At 34.0% G+C, this 21,762-nt stretch overlaps 1 protein-coding gene across 9 annotated transcripts in view; it reads left to right on the plus strand.

Annotated features, from left to right (window-relative positions):
• Positions 1–1,264: 1,264 nt before the first annotated feature.
• Positions 1,265–21,762, plus strand: part of LOC149425221 (uncharacterized) — a 205,546-nt gene continuing 185,048 nt past the window's right edge. For all 9 annotated transcript variants that reach the window (XM_089650023.1, XM_089650063.1, XM_089650041.1 and 6 more), the window contains exon 1: positions 1,265–1,366. The gene's annotated coding sequence lies outside the window, so the exon portion shown is untranslated. The remainder of the gene's footprint in view (positions 1,367–21,762) is intronic.

A 21,762-nucleotide genomic window follows, 5' to 3' on the forward strand; every position in this document is an offset into this window, starting at 1 on the left:
GTTTTAATATACTATATGTTCTATTTAAAATTTAAAACAACAACACTTGATTAACAACAAATATCGAATTGAGACAACTATTTAAGTCAGGGGTTTAAGTAAACATGCACAAAGTAGGTTTTTAGGGTTAAGTTTGGGTTATTTTAATAACTTGTTTGTAATTCCTAACAAAACTATGATTGAGAAAAATGGAACCTCAATGTAGCTTTGACCATCTCCCACCACATAACTTGTTATGTCTTGTAGTAATTAAGTAGAAACCAAGTGCTGTTTATATATATGTTTGCGTATTAAGCGTGCAGCGGAATTCGATAAGATTAATAAACATGTAATACGAGAATTATTATAGCAATGCAGTCAACTTGTATTTGAACACGAAATAATAGCGGGCCATTCACCGGAATTCATTCCAGTGAACTTCCTTTGCCACTTAATCTGCTGGACCTCTTGTTTTGTCATGAAATCAAAGTCTACCATGAAAGTTATTTCTTCAATGCCCACACAACTGCCATGCTGCCAGTAGTGTCGCCCAAACCCATAAATAATAATAATAATAATAATTGTTTATTCCAGAATGTGGAGAGGTGAGTGCAATTGAGTGCAATCCCACACATTCCATTAAATAAATAAACCACTCACCCGTAGGATCGTTTCAGTGGATGGTTACCATGGTTACAATCCCCCAATTGCCTTTAATTTTATAAAGATCTAATATATTTTACGGAACTATTTTTTATTGTCCATGAAATCTCCAAAAACGTTTTAATTTTTAGCAGGGTGCGAAGGGTTAAGTAGGTACCAATTTGAGATGGGCGACAAATATATACGTATCATGGATCGGTCATATCGGTCATTTCAGCATATCGCTCGCCATACACTACCAATGAGAATGTATGGTGAGCGATATTCTAAAATAGGCCAAGAAACGAAAATATTTCGTGCTTATAGTGTGGCCAGTCACAGGCTTAATTATTTTTGCGGATGAGATCTTGGTTTGTCTTTTTACTACTCTCTGAACGTGAATTTTATAAAATAAATGGTTGAAATCAAATAAAAAATGGGTAAAAATGGGTTATTATTGTTAATAATTACATAAATAATATCAAAAATTCAACATAATAAGAATTATTATCTCGTATTCAGTATTTAAGTACTTTTATTATTATGTGGCCATAGAAAACGTTCACTCAGTCGCCTTTCAGATATGAGAGTTCGTAGGGAAGTGTTGCCCGCCTGGATTTGCTCTTTGCTTCAGTTGCAAGCTTGACTGTCATGGCAAAAGCTGTTTTGTTCGTGTAGGTAGTGTTGTGTCAATCGCGAATTTGTGCACAATTTTATTAACTGGATCAGTTTCTTTGATTAAAGGGTAAGCGAATTTCTTATAAAAATTCAGCTATTTATTGCTGTATATACATGCCAGATATGTACTCCAATTTTTAGCTAATTTTTGCATTATGTGTGTCGATCGATTGAATTAACTCATACTTGTGTGCAATTTTATTACAACCCCTACGAATATATAACATTCTTTTATGACCTTTTGAAGATTGTAGAACGTAGGATTTTGATAAATAAAATCGAAAGGTCAATAATCACAGGGTTTTCAAAGGCTTTACCTCAGTTCAGTATGTTTAGTTTTATCTGTCACTAGTGGGCTACTTTCGCCAATTTCGTAGCTAAGATGACATTATTTTCTTTTTTACAATAAATGTGTTGTAACTGTCGAGTTACTTAGAGAATCAGATTATAAAACATGAATATTTGATTAGTACAGTCATACTAATCTATAACTTATATATTCACCACAGGAAACGTGAAAGTATACAAAATTACACTAACAATGTTATATGTGAGTACATTTCAGTGGATATTTATAATATCTGTCTTATCGTCTATAAAATTAATAAATACACAGTTCCAGATATTTATTTTTCAACTATAGTTGATGGTTCAAACTTTTGAATCACTTTTCTTTGTAAGCTGTGTGCAATAGATGTAGTGATTTGTAGTTAATACTACTTATTATCTTAATTTTGAATTTCATCCAAAATATTGCATTACCTCTGCCACGACATAGCAAACGAAATATATTTAATAAAAGAACAAAGGAATATAATAAACATGTCTCCATTGTAACATAAATATATAATGAATTTAAAGTGCCTCGGTCTCTCTTTTTTGAAATGTGTGGAACATAATTTGAATTTGGAAGTAATCATGTTTCACGGAAATGTAATATAATATTCTGTCATGAAAAAACAAAAAGTTCTTAAGAAAACCATGGAAATATTTTTGAATCGATAACTAACATTTGTAAAAATTGGGAATAATAAATTACAAAAGTGATTGATTGTATTTACATACTATTCTTGTTGTGCTATTTCTCTGTTCCTTGGATATTTCAAAGTATGTAACTTACGATAATTAATTGATAATAATCCAACGTGTTATAATATATTTTGGTTTATATGCACATAAATGCATTTATCTGTAAACAATTTTACCAGTGTGTAGGTCATACTGTATGTTTGATTGGCAATTTTCCATCATAATATTAAATCAACGATTTATTTATTACTCATGTGCTTATAATTACCGACCATTAAAATGTGGAACAACCAATTCAACTCATTTTTTTAAAGTTGGTATTATTATGTTGTTGATATTATATATTACTAAAGAACAATAATTCATGCCTTTTCAAAAAAACGTTTTCTATGGATATAGTTTTTTATGGATGTAATTCATAAAATTATCAAAAAGTGTCACTGTCTGCATTGGAACTATAATAATTGGATTTAAGTACTAATAAGCAGTATTTACTAGAAAAAAACAGTTAAAAATATGTTTTATCTAAGAAATCCAAATATCTCTTCTGGACGTTTTATTTATATATTTTTATTTAGTTAGTAGAAAGCAATACATTTGTGGTTTGACATTGTCAATGAAACGAAAAACAATACTCTTTTATACCACTTTCTTGTAATATTTAATTCAAATTAGTTTTAATCAACAGGATGCTATAATATATGTCGTTAGAGTAATGTTACCAAGACAAGTCTTGTTCTCCGTGAAAATCGTTTCCATTTTATATGATCGTAATCTGACTTTTAGAGAAGTTCTCATAATTAACTATTAATTAGTTAGGTACCTGTGTCAAATATTGGAATCTTACTCGAGTTGCCAAGAAGAAAACTGAGAAATGTTTTTTCTACAGATTTCAAATTTGGAATAAAAATATTTGTCTTATAAAATATACAGGGTGTTAAGGGATGTACTTGACTTGCTTTAACCAGTCATGCCTGACATTATTTGGAATAAAAAATGCATATTAAATTTTAGTCTCCGGGTAACATTGTGTCAGCGGTCAGGCGGTTACTCGGCTGGGTGGCTTGTGACTACAGATAGAAGAATTAAATTAAAAAATATATCAAAAAGTCACCTTAGATCAAAATTTGAATCCAAATAATGTCAGGACTTACTTGTTAAGTAATTCAAGTACGACCCTTAACACCTTATATTATAGGAAGGTATCTACTTATCGCTTGTCTGGATTTAATAATAATATAATAATAATATATTTTATTCCAGGATGTGGGGAGGTTTGTGCAATCCCACACGTCCCATATAGATATACATTTTTTTTTGTACAATAGATATAATAAATTATCAAATAAGGAAAACTATGCAGGGTGTGTTCTTGAGTGCGCTTGGGCCCAGCGCTCACTCAGGAGTGGCGCTTGGTGCTGGTAGGCTGCGGTCACCAACGTGTTGGCGGAGGCCATTAGCCGCATCCTGGCTCCAGTGACCCGGTGTCTCATCAGGCCGGCAAATCCATTCAGTCCTAGTTCCGTGAACATTGTCGATGCGCTGCTGTATCTTCGGTATCCAAATATTATTCTACAGGCGTCATTATATTGAATTCGGAGTCGTTCCATCGAGCAAGTTCGGTAGTGACACCATGTCTCACACGTATACAGGCCAGTACAGAAAGCGTTGAACAGTATTTTTTTAACGGTATTGCTGCATTTGCAAAATCTGCGGGCAATCATGTTAGAAACTATGCTAAGGCTTCTCCTTTGTCGTTCGATATCGCCATCGTCCGATAGGTTTTCATTAATAATGTGCCCCAAGTATTTCACGTTCGAACATGTATTTATTTTTGCCTCGTTAAGGTATACGGGGAGCATATTACTTGTATCTTGACTTTTTCCGTGGTGGAACGCAATCAATTCCGTCTTCTTCGGATTGTACATCATATTATGCTGTTTTCCATATTCTTCACAAATGTTTAGGAGTAATCTTAATCCCTTGATCGACGGAGCTAGGAGGATCATGTCGTCCGCGTAGCTTATATGATTCATACATATACTGTTAACACGACAGCCCGTTCTGATGTCCAGGCGACTTGACAACTCGTCCATGTATACATTAAATAGAATGGGGGACATACACCCTCCTTGCCTTACTCCTGACCGCAAATATATCGGCTGGGAGTATGTACTTGCCCACCGTACAACATTTTCTTGCTGGGAGTGCCATCGGGATAGTATGTTTATAAATGAGGTAGGTATATTCCTAGCTTTCAATTTATCCCATAATGTTTTATGACAGACCCTGTCGAAGGCTTTACTTAGATCTAAGAAGCACCCGTATACGGTAGTTTTTCGTTTCTTGTAGAATTCTATTATTTGCTTTGCAGTATATATTGCCATATTAGTGGATAGTCTACATTTAAATCCCATCTGGTTATCTTTAGACATTAGTTTATCATTTATTTCATTTAATATTACCCTTTCAAATAATCTTGCAGTTATAGTTGCTAAAGATATTGGCCGGTAATTGCTGGAGTTAGTCATGTCAGGCTGTCCCGATTTCAGGATTGGAGTTATAATCGTTTTCGTCATTGCACCCGGTATATGGTTGTGTTTAAGTATTGCGTTGAACAGTATGTGTAGTAGTTTGGGTATGTATCTACCTCCGTATTTTATGTGTTCAATACTTAAGTTATCATGTCCCGGAGACTTACCAGCCTTAGTGCCTGTTATGGCCTTCATTATACTGCTTTCAGAGAGGTAAACGTTTTGTCCATCAAATTCCATAATATCAGGGACAGACGGTATTTCATTTCCAGAAATATCTGCAAAGGTTCTTCTAAAAGTATTAGCAATTTCCTCCGTGTTTGTAGATCCATCAATTTGGCTGGCGATTCGATTTTTTGGTTTGATCAGGTTATTGCTTTTCTTCCAGAACTGGGCAAACTGCTTCGTGTCAAGTGATTTTACGATATCATCCATTTTTGTTTGTTCAGAGGAGCTTTGGCAGTGTTTAAGAGCTATTTTGAACTCCTTTCTTTTTCGTTTTCTTTCATCCGCAATGGGACCATGTAATGGTCTGCCATTTTTAATCCACTCCATCAACGCCGATCTGGAATTTTTGTAGTGTTCCTTAACTTGTTGATTCCACCCAGCAATGTCACGATGTGTTTTTGGTTTGTTTTGATCGCTCTCCCGATGAAATACGGTATTGGCAGCCTTACTTAGAGCTTCAACGATGTCTGTGTATATATTTTCCATGCTTTGTATATGGTCACATCTGTCACATATAGAATCCGAATTACAAATGGATTTGGAGTGTCTTTGATAGATTACACTAAGTAATGCTTCTGCTACAGACGTATATTCACTGATTTTCTTATTATTATTCCTTCTCCATATTATGTTATTAGGCTGTTGTGGAATATTAAAAATAGTTGCAGGTAATTTTTCAGCAGCGATTACGCAAGATGTCGGCCTGTGATCGGACCAGTCGGTATCATAATGTATTTTTAGACTATCTATTTTGTTCTTAAGATTATTGGTGCATATACAGTGATCGAGCCAGGAAGTGGTATTGTGTGCATCGCTTATATATGTATATGTGTCATTCGGTAGTCTTTCAATATCGATACAATTGTAGTTATTTTCGGTGTAGAAATGAGAGAGTTCTTTCCCGAATATGGAGGATGGGTGAGCGTTGAAATCTCCCATAACAATGGTTTCAGAGTGTTCGTTGTCTTGAATGATCGTATGTATTTTGGAAAGGTAGTTGGTGAAGTCGGTAAGGTTGTCCGCGTGACATACCGGCATGTAGACAGTCAGTATGCTTATCGTCCCTCCGTTGGTGGTTATCTGAATACCAGCGATGCGGTCATCTCCACACGGTATTATTGAAGCTTGCAGCTCGTTCCTCCAAAGTACTGCGACTCCTCCGTAGGGTCGGCCTCGTAGCGGTCCGTTTGATAAATCTACAGCAGAGGTACCCCATCCCTGGAAGTTCGGATGAATTTTGGATAGATTCGATGTTTCGTTTTGTAATAGCCACGTTTCTTGCAAAAGTATTACATCGTAGATATCGCACATATCTATAACGAAGTTGACGTTTCGTTTAAAACTTTTGCAGTTTATTGAGATTATCTTAATTTTGTTCTTTTCCATTGTATTTTTTTTCAATAAATTTTCGGAAAACAGTACCAGTCGGCCAAAATTCTTTGTTCATGTAGGTTTTGAAATCCGTATTCGGTATAGTCAACTTGAAAGATCCAAACTGCGTGGGATTTCGTTGTATTATTTTTTCTATTTGGATATTACTTCCTTTTATTTTACAATTGATAAAGTTTCGTATATTGTCCTCAGTTACACTATTGTCGAACCTCGACACATATAGCGTTGTTTTTAACTCGGCTATTTTTAGGGAGTTCTCCATCGCTATTCCAGTTGCAATAATATTTCTCGACCTCCTTAGTTTTCTTGTAACGGTTTTATAACCATCCGTATTAAAATTAGTTGTCTCTGGTATAAATGTATTTTTGTGAGATAGTGTGCGTGCAACTTTGGCTGATTCATCCATACCCGGTTGATGTACCTGTGATGTCTGAATTATGACTTGTTGCTGTTGTGTGAGATTAAAAGATTATTTTTATTATTTGATAATTTTCACAACATACAACCATAAATTTTGAAAATGTCAAACATGCGCGTACAAGGAAATTATATTTAATAATTATAATAATAATCTTTCATTTGTATCCGTTATTTAAAAATTTGCGAATTTGAAGCGAATTTGGTAAACTTCTCGAATTCCGCTGCATGCAAAGGTTCTTTAAAAAAACAACTCTTGAATTTAACTTAAATATCTACTGGAGATGATTATTTAAGAGGGGCATTTAAGTACACATGCACACAATAGGTTTTTACGGTGTTAGTTTGGGTTATAATAATTATTTATTTCCTGTTTTTCAAGCATAACTTGGGTGGAGAAAAAAAAAATTAAATCCTCTTTTATCATCTCCCGCGATACAAATAGTTATATCTTGTAGTAATTAAGTGCGTATTGAGTTAGCATGTTTATCGAGATTTCTTTTGGTTTTATGGTTTCATACATTATCATATTATCAAGCTATCTTTTCAAAGCTGAATATTAATTTACTTGCAAAATAAATTAAATATAATATCATGTATTTAGTTCCTAGGTAGAGTAAAGGTTGCAATGTATACTTTATTCTGATAGCAAAATAAGAAAATGATACTACATTTATATAGGTACTAAATAGACTAAACACATTCACACACAATCTTCAATAATATCTGATAGTTCAGGGGTCTCATACTACGAACTTAGGCGGGCCGCAAACATACATACATTTACACCTATCTAGACCGAATAATATTATTATTTCTTCATGTACTGGGCCTTAAGCCTATTACTGGAGTTTGTCCCCGTCTAATAATCCTTTTTCACTTATTCTGCCGCTGTAACTAAAACACACAATCTTACCTGAGACTCTCTAGGAAGACACTGTGTTTTTAGTTACCGCGGCAGTATTGGAGGGATTTAATTTATTTAAGATTGAAAGATTTGTACAAATTAATAGATATAATAAAACAAAATTGATGTTTTTTAATGATAATTCTAGTACCTGCTTCACAGACATATGAATATACATATAGACTAGAAATTAAAGATGAGGGGTAAAATCAACTGTTGAAGAACGAAGGGGGTAAAGCTGAGTCCAAAGTCCAAAAGTCCAAATTCGCCAAAATAAATTTCTTCTATTTTCAGAGTCGAATATTTCGTTTACGTATTTAGTTAAGACACTTTTATGTTCATAATTTACTTCCCAGCAACCAACCAGCTTTGTGTTTCGCGTCCAGACGTATCTCGATGTGATAGTATATGTTTCTACAACTGATCCATAATATTATACGATGTAAATATGCTTAAAATAAAGTAAAATAATGCTTATATATGGAATGTAATACGACAATTGGGTTTATTCTCTTTTTCACATCTATTTTTACAAGTTTTCATAGCACAAGCCACCATTTTGCCGTGTTATTTCGTAAAATGAACCGATGATACCTCGACCATAGTTCGCACAAGAATGATGACGTCACGTTTTCTAAATTCACTTGAGGCCATACGCGAGCACAGCCGGCTCCAATGGAACCGGTATGGGAAGTGGGGAATAATACGCTTTTAATCACTTAGGTCTACTAATATTTATATGTCTATGACCTGCTTATATTTTGTTCGTGCAAAATGGTAGGTATTACAAGTTTTAATATTTTTTATTGTATAATTTCTTTCGGCTTGTTTCATAAAAAAAAATAATTACAATGTTCACATTATCTTATTATTTTTGTATTACATTATTAAGATTACTCAGTTTTTTTAAATTTTTAAATAAATAACTCATAACTCCTTTAGGGCGCTGGTAAAATAAATGGCGGCCAAAAGCAAATCAGACATAAATTCACTTGTATTTCGAGATGGACGAATAAATTTAATAATGGACGGAGGAAATTTAGTATTGCTAATTTATAAAGAATCTCTTCAAATAATTTGTAATTCAGTTGAAAAACGGGATTGCAGGCCGTTTCCTGATAAACTTAATAAAAAATAAACTTTGTAAATTCCTAATAATCGGAACATGTGAATTTGCCTTGATATATTACTATAATACTAATATAGTATAATGACGAAATTCGAAAATATTAGTATTTTTATGAAAACGTGTTACGACATCATGATAAATCATAATACATAAGTTTATCAGGAAATCTATAAATTCATTCGTTAAAGGCCTACAATCCCGTTTGTAACCGGATTACGAATAATTTTGAGATTCTTAATATATTAGCAATACTCATTTTTCTCCGTGTGTCAGAGGCCGTATTCGGCGCGCGTGCCGCCAATTTTAGATCCCTGCATTAATGCAATATCATGTTTTTCAGTTTTTTGTACATATTTATTTTGAATAGGAAGTAGTGTAGACACTATGAAAGATAACGGCAATCTATTTTAGCTAACAGAATTTTAATTCATTGTACGGGGTTTTCTAATAAGAAGTGTTATTTTGAATAGCCCGCTATTTCGGTAGATGTTACTTTTGAAGCTGTCATTTTTGACATTTGACAAGTAGAAACTACGCCATTAATAAAAATGGAACGATACACGCTTCAACAACGCAATGAAGTGATTAAAATTCACTTGAGTGAATCAAATGCAAATCATCTTGAGTGATGAGGCCCATTTCCACCTCAGTGGCTGAGAGAAACAAGCAAAATTGTCGCATCTGGGGCTCGGAAAACACAAGAGTTATTGTTGAAAAGCCTCTCTATCCTCAACGTGTGACTGTTTGGTGCGATTTATGGTCCGGCGGAGTCATTGGACCTTACTTTTTCGAAACTGAGGCTGGAGCAACAGTTACGGTGAATGATGATTAATGATTTTTTATGGCCGGAATTGGATGGTATTGATCTGGACAACGTTTACTTTCAACAATACGGCGCTACGTGCCACACAAGCGACGAAACTATTGATCTTATACTATTGCATATCAAAATAACACCTCTTATTGGAAAACCCTGTATTTCTATTTACACCTACGTGTATTTCATTATATAGGTACTTAACAGTATCCGGTTTTAGTACCCGGCTTCAACGGATATTTAAATTGAAAATAAGGAACAAACAATAAAATTAAAAACTCTTTAACTCATGATGAAAAACATTGCGGTAAGAACACATCTGCGCTGACCTAGCGAATCCAGATAGAAAAAGTGATTCACTATCCCAGAGTTCACTGTTTGCTGGTGTTTTAGTGAGACGCAACTGCGCGAAGATTCATATTACACTATTATAATGTGTAGATAGTGCTCCCTTTACGATGATAATTTATGGCTGAAGAAAATTACAAATTCATAATATTATTCCAAGTGCCTGTGTCGTGTGTTTGCCATGTCCTCTGGCGACGAACAAGAGTGTATATATTGGAGAGGGAAGGTGCATCTGGAGCAAACATCCCTTATCTCTGAAGCCAAATCCCTCACCTCCCAGTTAAACTCATCCCCCCTATACTCAATCAATAACCAGATTTGCATTATGCCTGTCAAAGGGAATTTAAACGAGACGTCACTTTTAACCCTTCAACCTTTAACATATTTTTACCTACAAGTCCCAACGCCACAGTGAAATTTCATGGAATTTAGGAATGCTTCCGAGGTATTTTAAATGTGCTATAATTTCTTATTTCCAAAGTTAAAATAACTATAAAGAATTATTTTTGGTGTGTTTCTGTTTGAAATTAATATTTATATTCCTAAACGACACAATTTTAATATCAAACATGAAAATGTCATAAAAAAATAATTACCGAAACATTTTGACTCGAAACGTTCATAATTTTGAGAGAATTCGATGTTTAGAAAACATGTTTCTTATTTGTGGGGAATTAGTAAAAACATATCACCTCACTTTTTATGCCGTTGATAAAATAAAAAATGTTAATATATACAATATATCTTTTAACAGTTAACGAAAAAATCCCGCCAATTTGTGATCATACATCCACTTTGACATGGAATCAAGTATAAATATTTGAGACTAAATGAGAAGAATCTTTAAGAACAATTCTCTTTTCAACGACGAACAAATTATAGATTATCGAAAAAAGAATATTATAGAAAAAATACTTTTATAATAATTGGACGCCCTGGTCAGATCCGTCAGATGCTCTAATTGAATGTGTTTGTGGCTAGTAATGTCCTTCTGATGTTTGATGGGTTAAGACAGAAGAAGTCTCAGTAAGAAGTTCTGTAAACTGTGTGGATGGTTTCACCGCTGCATGCTTCATTACACCCTATAAATGCAAATTTATTCATGTCATCGGCGAGCCTTTGAACTCCTTCACCCTTGCCAGTTATTTCTGTCCAAGGACGAAATTTTTTTTTTTTTTAGGTAAATAAATCGGTCATTACAAATTTAAGCTTTTTAATTTGAGTACCGCACAAGAGTCCCAACTGATCTCAACCGGTTGGAATTAGTGAAACTATGGCGTCCCCAATCGATTTATGTTGTGAGGCTGAAGGTAGTGGAGAGGAGAAGGTGATAGGGAAGAGGAAGGCGAGGGAAGTACCTTGCTATTCAGATCTGATCACCAAACCATTTAAAAAAAAAATGCTCAGGCCGCGCCTTAGTGGGTCCCCATTATTCGTATTGATTTATATAATATTGTATATAATTAATGTAAAAATTGGGAAAAAATAAAGGAAAAAAAAACCATTTCATCCAACGTTTCGATTCTGAATCATAGTACATAGTATTTCATTATGATGATACTGAAAGTACGTGTTATATCTACCACTTTTATAATTCTTACTGGACGCTACTGCCTAATGCATATTAACAGAGTTCATTTTTGTTCCTACATATTTGCAATACTTATCTTCAGGACAGCGTGCATTGACTGGTCATTTTTGTAGTTATTATATACATGTATAATAATAATACATATTTCGTTATCTTCCTTTTTTGTTACAGGTAGGGATAGTGATATCCTTACTGAGATATGCCGTACTGAGGTTTTCATTTCCATATTAAAATGTAATTATATGAATAGTAATAACGATATAACTGAAAGAATTATACACACGTTGTGTAGTTTTTTTAGTGCGGTTGAGTGGCTTCTGTTTCGGTCTGTGTTTGGTACCGGCATAGTCCAGTGGTAACGCATTGGACTGCCATTCCGAAGGTCGCGGGTTCGAACCCGGCGTGCGCAAATAAATTTTATTTGATTAATTTGTGTTATTTCACAATTAATTAATTAAAATAATATATAGTATATTTGCGGCACGTTCCAGAGTGGAAGATACTACCAGTATCGCCCTGGTGAGACCACCATTCAGAATTGAAACGTTGCTCCAAATGGCTTTAGCCGTGTTTAGTGACTAGATCTGAATAGCCAGGTACTTCCCCACCTTCCTCTTTCCCTTCCCCACTTACCTTCAGCTTCACAACATCCCCCAATTGGGGATGCCATAGTCTCACTGGCTCCAGATGGGAGCAGTTGGGACTCTTGTGAGGTATTCACTGTAAAAAAAAAAAAAAACTATGTTTTGCGTATTGAACCGAGCACCAACGTAATTCATAGCTAATCGATTTCCCAATATATTTTGATACCTGATCTGTAAATTTTCAAGTTCTTTGAAAGATTTTTTCAAGTTCTGTTATTATTTCAGTTCTGTCAAGCAACTAGCCTATAATAACACTAATAGAACTTGAATAGGACTTTCATAGAACCCGAAAATGAACGTTGAAATTTGATGAATTTTTCAAATTCTCCGAAACAACTCGTCCTTAATATTAGAAATTAGAAGGCAACTGACTGATCTAATAGTTTACGCAAAATAATTCACGGCCATCTTGTTAGTGCATTATGTTTTTAGCAATTTTGAAATAAATGTTCCCAATTCCCATTGTTTAACCCTTCACTACATTCATCACATTTGTCCAGTTTGCAATGTTTTCATTGTAAACTATTATACATATTATATTTTAATTTTCCGTAAAAACGAATACCTACTGTTTTAGAAACCTGATAAAATTATCTTTCCGGCGTATGCATTTAAAATAAACATAACTATTTCTAAATAATAAAATTTAATATCACACGTGAAAAATGTTATCTAAAACGCCAACCACATTTTTACTTAATTTTTTACTCCAATCATAGAAAAATTGAGAGAACTCGATGTTTCGAGAACTCATTCGTTTTGTTTGGGGAATTTGTAAGAAAACGTACCTTCACTTTTATCTCTTTCATATAAAAAAATGATACAAAATTTTAAAAGTTAAACCGATTGTTACGATAGCGGCGCTATCTATATAATAATTAATAATATAAAATATTAATTATTATAGAAAAAAAAAAACTTTTATAAAATATGGACGCCCGGTCATATATGACCCTCAAACGGACGGATATTTCACCAATATCGCCTATCTTAGCCCTCTGACCTAAATGTGTCGACTATATAATAAGATGGAGTATGTTGAATTAGACATTTTCGCCGATAATTTATATGTATTCATAAAAAAATGTTCTGTTATTGCTAAAAAATATGTTGCGCTGATTATATATTTCTTCTTTTCTTTCGTTTAAAAGAAATACAAACATTGCCTGGTTACGAATAACCTGACAATATTTAAAAATCTCCTACTACCATCACAGTAAGCGGAACATCTTGTGATGGGGGACTTGTGTAGTACTTGCGTGTCTATTTGGGTCTCTTGTAGATATATCTATTTATGTCTCTTACTTTTTGTCTTTCATATAATTTTATAATTTTGTATTTTTACATTTATTTGTTTTATATTTTAATCTTTATTTAGATGAATAAAAATGAAAATGAATGTATCCCATGTCAAAGAAGATTTTTCTAATTGTTGTACCTATTTGTGTATTAACTGAGTTTTTATAACCGGATTTTTCTCACGTAAGTGAATCGTCTGTATAAACCTGGTATAAATAAATAAATATACGGACAAAACTATTTATTCAAATTGCGAATGTACGGGCGCAAACAAATAATTCATCGAAATATTAGCATAACTTGCAAGAAGCGTTTTTTCGTAAAATAATTCAATCAGCGCCATCAATGAAAAGCAATTTATGAATTATTTCAAGTGTACCCTTAAAGAGTTCCCTTTCCTTTTTTAAAGACATGTGACTGAAAGAATTGATGTTGCCTTCATATATAAGTAAGAGTGTGTTAGTCGGGTTGGGTTAGGGTGTTGAGGGTTAGGTATCTATCTCACGCCATCGGCTGACAGCTCTGGTGACCGGTGAAGGTACTGGTCGCTGTATGGTCCGAATGGCAGAAACCATCAGGCCATCTACTCGCCCTCCGATCAATCTCTCCCAACCCTGCCTACTCGTGGATACTTGTAAGGAACCACCCTAGGCGTGAAATAACGCCAAGAAAACACATATTTTACGTTAACCCTTTTCCTTTTAACTTGATGCATACCTTACCTCTGGACTGGAACCCCTGGTTTTACATAACGGCATGCTTTCAAATCAATATATATTTTTACGTACGATACCTATTAACTACTTGGATTGAGTGGGATTATGGCATTACTAATTTTGACATGTTTTTTTACTTGCGCTAGAAATTCGATCATAATGTCATACAAATAAAAATGAACCATGAAGATCCAATTGAGCATAAAACCATCGTAAGGTTCTATAAGTTTCAAAGACCGCGGTGTGCTGGCCATATGGAAAGAATGCCAGATGACAAGTACATCGAAAATTATATCCAAGCCAAAGATATTAGAAGAACGAGATGTGCTATGAGCAGTTCATACTGTGTGGAATTGTTTTGCCCAGTGTCGCCGGTTTTGTTCACCAATACTACTGCACACCTTCGCTTACGCTAAGGTATCCGCACTAATACATAGAACAGATTTCTGTGCGTACACGTCCCGAAAGTATTCAAAGTACCCTAATTAGGTAGTACTCCGCCTACGGTCCGGCGGCCAACATAGCATATCTCGTTCTTCTAATATCTTTGATCCAAGCGGAAGTGACCTAAGGCAGATCGTGGAAGAGAAGAACTAACTGCGTGGAAGAAGTTTGGGGCAGCTGAGATCGAGTTCGAATGATAGCACCGTGATGATGATGAGAGAAGGGCAAGGGGAAGACGAAGGTTGTTAAGCAAATGCTGGTTAAGAGTCAAAGTCCAAAGCTGGTTATTAAACTCATAGCTATAACCATTTCAAACCAACTTTTAGATTATGACAGATTCGTGGCGATACTTCCTTTCGATTCGCGTGTTTTTCATTCTAGAACTACGCGCAGATAAGAGTTAAACACATTACCCTGAAACTAGTGGTGTAAGCGGAAACTGGAGAATCTACATCACGTGTAGAACCAAATAAAACACTTTTTTTGGTAGATATTTTTTTCGAAAACTTATGGGTTATGAAATTATTGGAGCCTGGTCTACGTTCGACGCATTTGAAAGGACAATAAATGGCTGATAGAAACCCCGTAGCGACCGATTTTTACCGTACTTCGGACTCGATGATATTATACTCTAAAACAAAAACTCAAATCATAAATGTATACCACAAAATCATCTCCAAATTACAATGTGATATAGATTCAGCATTTTCCCGCTTGTTCCTCGAGTTTCCGGACATCATGTATATATTTTGATTTATTTAAAATCTGTGAAGAAATCATCATCCATTAATGATTTTTTATTTGCTTTTGAAGTTAAACCTCTGGCTCAGAGCCAATGATCTTACGGCTTTGTTAGGTCGTTATGTACTATGAATGTGATTGCCTGAATACGAATACCTTAATATTTAATTTATGTATAGCGTTCGTACTTTATTTAATAAATTCCATTCAATCGAGTGGAATGTTAGAATAGAAGTTTGCTTTATTTTGTCAAAAATTAATTCAATATCACGTACATCACTTCTGTTTTTAGATTTAAAAATCTTTTTTAGCTACTATTATAATCAAATATTTTTTTAGATTGAATCCCAAAATGTTCTCAAATAAATGTAAACGAAATATTATTTATTTTGCCATTCGATCAAAAAAGAAATAAATCATGCTTTTTATGAAATATCAAAGCCAGAAATTAACTTTCTTACTAAAAATATGCGACGTGTTGCCCTGGTATTTATTTGTCCTACCAAATCTCTAAAATAAACTGAGCATCTTAAAGACATAAGTGATGTAAAAGAGAGTAGTGTAAAAACAATATTCGGCGCGCGGCTTGGCGTAACGGGCGAACCTACGGTCGACTTTGCCCTAGCAGGCCTAGAAAATCTTTCTTTCCTTGGGGTTTATTTTAATTGTTTCTGATGAACGTATTACTAAAATATCAAAGTTTCTAGAGGGATCCCTCGGGAAGTTACTAATTCATCGTTTAGAAAAATAAAATTTGGTTAAAAGTTAGGTTGATAAAGTTTGGTTTAACATTAAGGTAGCCTTGAAAAGGGCCGTTTATCTTCTGTTGATATTTGTGATCATGGTTGAAAAATGAGAGTAAAATTTGCTTACATATCTGCCACCCCGGATATAGTAAGCAGTAATTGTTGATTGAGGTACTAGTACATATTGAATCATTTGGCGGGTTGGAAATAAGCCGACATAGCTCAGTGGATACAGAGCACCTGACCGGACATCAGAAGGCACGGGTTCAATTCCCGTTGGCGGCATTTATTTTTACTCGGGAGATACTTTCAATTTGTATTAGTATTTCGGATGACTAATTATTGCTTATAATTATTTGTTATCCTTTATGCTATGCATAAAACCTTGTCTTATAAACGTTATTTTATCATTAAAAAATAACCCAGTGAAATGGTTTAAAAAAACCGTATTTGTGCCTCTGTATTTTAGGTAAATAAATATTTAAAAAAATGATATTATAATCTAATTGTTATTGTCTTTTTAAAAAACTTGTATTATTATCATCATGAAAAGTTCTGGAACCATTTTCCTAAGGTAGAAAGACACATCTTCAGACTTTGTGGACCGAACGCCACCGCTACTGAATATGGTTAAAAGTAGTTAGGTTCCCGGTTTCACCCGAGTTTTAACATTTTTCTCTTCTCTTTTATAATAAAATAAAGTCGCTATCCGCGTTTGTCTGTTTGCGAGCTAAATTCTTTCTAAACTACGCAACAGATTTTGAAAGGGTTTTTCACTATCATGTAGAGAAAATCTTCCGGAAGGTTTATAACAAACAGTATGGAGTCTTATATTATATTAGTTAAATAGCTATTAAACTCAATAGCTCATGATGGAAATAATATTGAAAGCTAAACATAGTTAACATTGAAATACTCTTAAAATTAATGACAAAAGAAGAGCTAATCTTTCTAGAGGTTCCTTGCTTCAGTGCAGAGATTTTCCGCTTTATAGTTGAGATTACCATTAAAATACTTCTATTTACATAGATTATACGGGGCGCGAGGCATAAATTTGAAATGTAGGTTATGTCTTTCTGTGTCATTTATTTTTCACAGTAGATTGAATTCCTGATTGGATTCCTGCCCTTAGTTAACATAAAAATTATAATCCGATCTTGCAACATTTCTTTTCATCCCTCCATGAGAAAAGTTATCTTAATTTGCCTCAGTGCACTTGGAGAGTTTTTCCTCTTTGGCATAGTTCGAACCTTAATTGTATTTTCTTGCAGCGGAAAATCCAATAATTTCGAGAAGAATAATTCGGCGTGGTCAGCGGCTTGGGAAAGTTGCTCGGAAACAGCGAAATTCCTCCGGGGCGTGAAGGTATCTACGAGGGTCCGTAAATAAGGGAGTTCCGGGTCGCATAAGGGAGGGGGGGGTCAGGAAAATTCTTACCTACATTCTTTTTTAACTCCAAATGAAGTCACTTCTTCAATAATTGCAAATGCACTTTGTGGCGCCACTTTAATTTAAAATATTGACTTACTTAATTAATAACTTTGTATAAACATAATTTTATCCAAAAATGATCGACTTGTTTCAAAACCAATGTTTTCTTCGTCAGGATAAACGTATAATGAATATAAATTTAATTTCTATTGGAACAAAATTTCTTTTAATTTTTGAAGGTTATACCGATGTAATAAATATATCATTGAAGAATAAGATAAAACTAACACACCTAAATGAAACATGAGACAGAACAAGACACACATAATAAAAATATTACGGTCTTAACTGGGAATCGAATCTAGGATCTCTGTTTTACCGGGACAACGTCTTTATCCACTCGAACATTGGGATCTAATTATTATACGTCGTATTTGTCGATCTCATATTTCTAATTCAGAATTAAAAATATTATCTAGCAACTAATTTTTCCCACATTTTTGTATCCATCTTTGAGAATGATTACACAGTTCTAAAGAACTTACCTTGTTAACTAGATAGCGTCTCATATAAACATTTTTTTTATAGTGAATACCTCACAAGAGTCCCAACTGCTCCCGTCTGGAGCCAGTGAGACTATGGCATCCCCAATTGGGGGATGTTGTGAGGCTGAAGGTAAATGGGGAAGGGAAAGAGGAAGGTGGGGAAGTACCTGGCTATTCAGATCTAGTCACTAAACACGGCTAAAGCCATTTGGAGCAACGTTTCAATTCTGAATGGTGGTCTTACACCAGGGCGATACTGGTAGTATCTTCCACTCTGGAACGTGCTGCAAATATACTATATATTATTTTAATTAATTAATTTTGAAATAACACAAATTAATCAAATAAAATTTATTTGCGCACGCCGGGTTCGAACCCGCGACCTTCGGAATGGCAGTCCAATGCGTTACCACTGGACTATGCCGGCCGTCTATTATATATCTGGTTTTCTTTATTTATATGGGATACTTATCGACCATTTCTAAAAGTCTAACTTAATATTAAATTTTTATTAAGGAAGAATTAGTGTTGCTTAAATAATATTGTTAATTCTGAAGTTGACATACATATGACTATAATAATTAGGTCCCAATGCTCGAGTGGATAAAGACGTTTTTATTTTTTATCTCATTTAGATTTGTTAGTATTATATTCTTCTTCAATAATATATATTCAATTCAAGGTTTTGAAACATGTTGATCTTTTTTGATTAAATAGTGGTTTGTACATAGTGATTTATTTTTTTTAAATCCAAAAAAGTGTTTGGAAAATTATCAATACAACGTCGGCAATTAAAAAAAATATTAACTGAAAAGATAACCCATCAAAGTGTATCTTTACCAATTTGAAAAATATTTGAAGTCGCCAATAATTTACATAGGACCTTTCGACTAGGCCCCAGGCAGGCCAATGAAGTCATTGAGGCATATGCCTAAAATATACTTCTTTCGGTTCTTATGTAGCCTTAATACCCGGCAATGCAAATAGTTGGCAATGAGTTTTAACTTTAAAGAATTGCGAACAATATTATGGTTGAAAATAGTTGCGTTTCCCTAGAAACTACCAACTGAAAAATCGATGCAAATTTCATAACGTCACAACTCACCGTTTGAGAGTTGTTTACTGCTTCAACAGTTTCTCTTTAATTGAGATTGCCGTTCCAGAGTTTTCACTTCATAACGAGCAGATTTTCGGCTTTATCTTTGAGACTGTTTAAAATATCTCGTGATCTTTTCTTATGGGTTTTGGTATTGGACAGTTTCAAAGCGGGATAATCTCCGCGTAACTGAACGTCGAGTAAAACAAATTGCAATTTATGCACGAGCACTCTTTGCAGTTACTCTGGGAACGGTATGCAGCTCGGCAGGGTAAAACGAGAAAAAGATTCGCGAAATTAGTTTTATTACCCTAGCTTATTCTATTGCGCCACGCGATACATATTTATATATAGAATTTTGCAGATGGTAGGGTTACGCTGATGCGAATATTGCCTTTCACTGCATTGTGTACCTACTTTGCAATGAGTAATGATGCTGAAAATTTGTTATAAATTTAAACATCAAAATATAATATTATATCTTTATTTAAAAATTATGGGTTCTGTTTATCTTAACCATGTAGCAGTAATTTCTACGATGATTCCAATTAGATAGACACAATATAAAAATAAAAAAATTGAAAAAAGACGGGTTTTTGAAAATACTAACTTTTGATATGTACTAGTATCTACATAAACAAGGTACCCACTTATAAATAAATAAAAAATCAATGCTTGACACAGTTTGATAATGCCTTCATGAGTCGAAACAGCTGTCACGCGTAATAATAATTGCACAGCAGAACTTGTTTATAAATATACTTTTGTTTATTTAAATTGAATAATAATAGTATTGAAAATTATTCGATGTATCATTATAATTATAGGTTAAATTTGTTATGCTTTACGGCCAATCAAAAGACCCAGTTAAAAATATGACCAAAAGCTGACGGGTCGATAAATAATCGATCTTTAACCGTCCGTTAAAATATTTAAAGTAGCAACGTAGCAAGTGTCATTTTTTTTTTCTTTTTATAAATTATTCAATCATTTAAATATACATCAAGTCTCAGAGGGTTGGGCGCTATTGCAGGGATATAGTTTATTTTAGGAGGGTGGAAAAATCTTCTGGTAAGGTTCATAGTCTCCCCTTGATGACGGAATTAGCCCAGCGGCCTTCGTGACGCCGCCGAGGGACCCGGGGCGCTCTGTATCCTGTCATCCGTTGTGGGTAAATAAGATCAATACATCCGTTTAATCAGCGCCAGGACACGCTGATTATGAGTCTCGCGTTGGCTGGAAGTAAAGGATTTTGTGGACTTCAAAGTATTCATTATTTTGGAGGAACTTATTCAATAATACACACAAAACTATACATTTATTTCCTCGCTCACCTAACAAACACACACGTAGTAAACTCACATATATGAAAATATAAAGTTGATTTATTAAAAATCTGGTCAAATTATTTCCTGTTAAAAATGGGACTGGAGGCATATAGCGAATGCTTTGACAAATTTCATAATAAACTATCAGTAAAGTACGAATATGTTATGAGGATGTCGGAACACGTGTTCTTCAAAATAATAATATTTTCACATCTCGTCCCTGGTATTTACTCGGACAAGGGCACCTGCGTGAACGCGTGTTATATATTCTGAATGACTAATATTTTATTGGGAAATGATCATGCAACCACATTTTTTTATTATCTTGATAAAAAAAGCTGTACTCATTTTTTTCCGTGCATAATACCTATGTGTTTTCGTTTCTAAAAAAAATAAAAAAAATAAAAATTTAATAATGTTAAATCAAGTTCTGTTTCGGCGTTCAAGGCCAGTTTAGTATGTAATTTGAAATTCATATTTTAAGTCATATTCTAAACTAGGTTTTTTTTGCTCTTGACACGTCATCAATGTGTTGTGTATATATATACGTTTTACTGCTTTGAACGCCGAAACAGCTGTCACAATAATAAAAACAAAAGAACTTGATTAAATTTGATTTAGTTAAAAATAAAGAAATGGGGTTATGCGAATCAATCACAATAATAACAAATAATAATAATATGTTTTGTGGCGTACACGGGCAAGGAAATAATAGTTCAAAAAGTACTTTTACCATTTTGATTGATTTTTGACATTGCAAGGATGTCCAAATCTTTGGCTAAGGGAGGAGGAAACGTAACACGGCATACTAGCCCCCAAAATCAATTTAATTTATTTATACTTTTGCATAAGGTATACGCAATTATTACCAGTTAAACAAGGATAATAAAAATCAGTATCTGTATGTTTTAGTTGGTTAGTAGGATTGTTTTGTGACCAACTTACTAAGAGAACCTTTGCTGAGGTGTTATTATTCCGTCATAAGTAAAAACACATCATCGTCCTTGAGATACTGTGGTTCCACCCATAACGGCAGTACTGTATACATAATAGGTTAATAGTTGTTACGTCATAATATTAC

The sequence above is a fragment of the Hesperophylax consimilis genome, chromosome 3 (genome assembly GCF_061612785.1).
Source record: "Hesperophylax consimilis isolate HC1 chromosome 3, BYU_Hcon_1.0, whole genome shotgun sequence".
In the NCBI taxonomy this organism is placed as follows: Eukaryota; Metazoa; Arthropoda; class Insecta; order Trichoptera; family Limnephilidae; genus Hesperophylax; species Hesperophylax consimilis.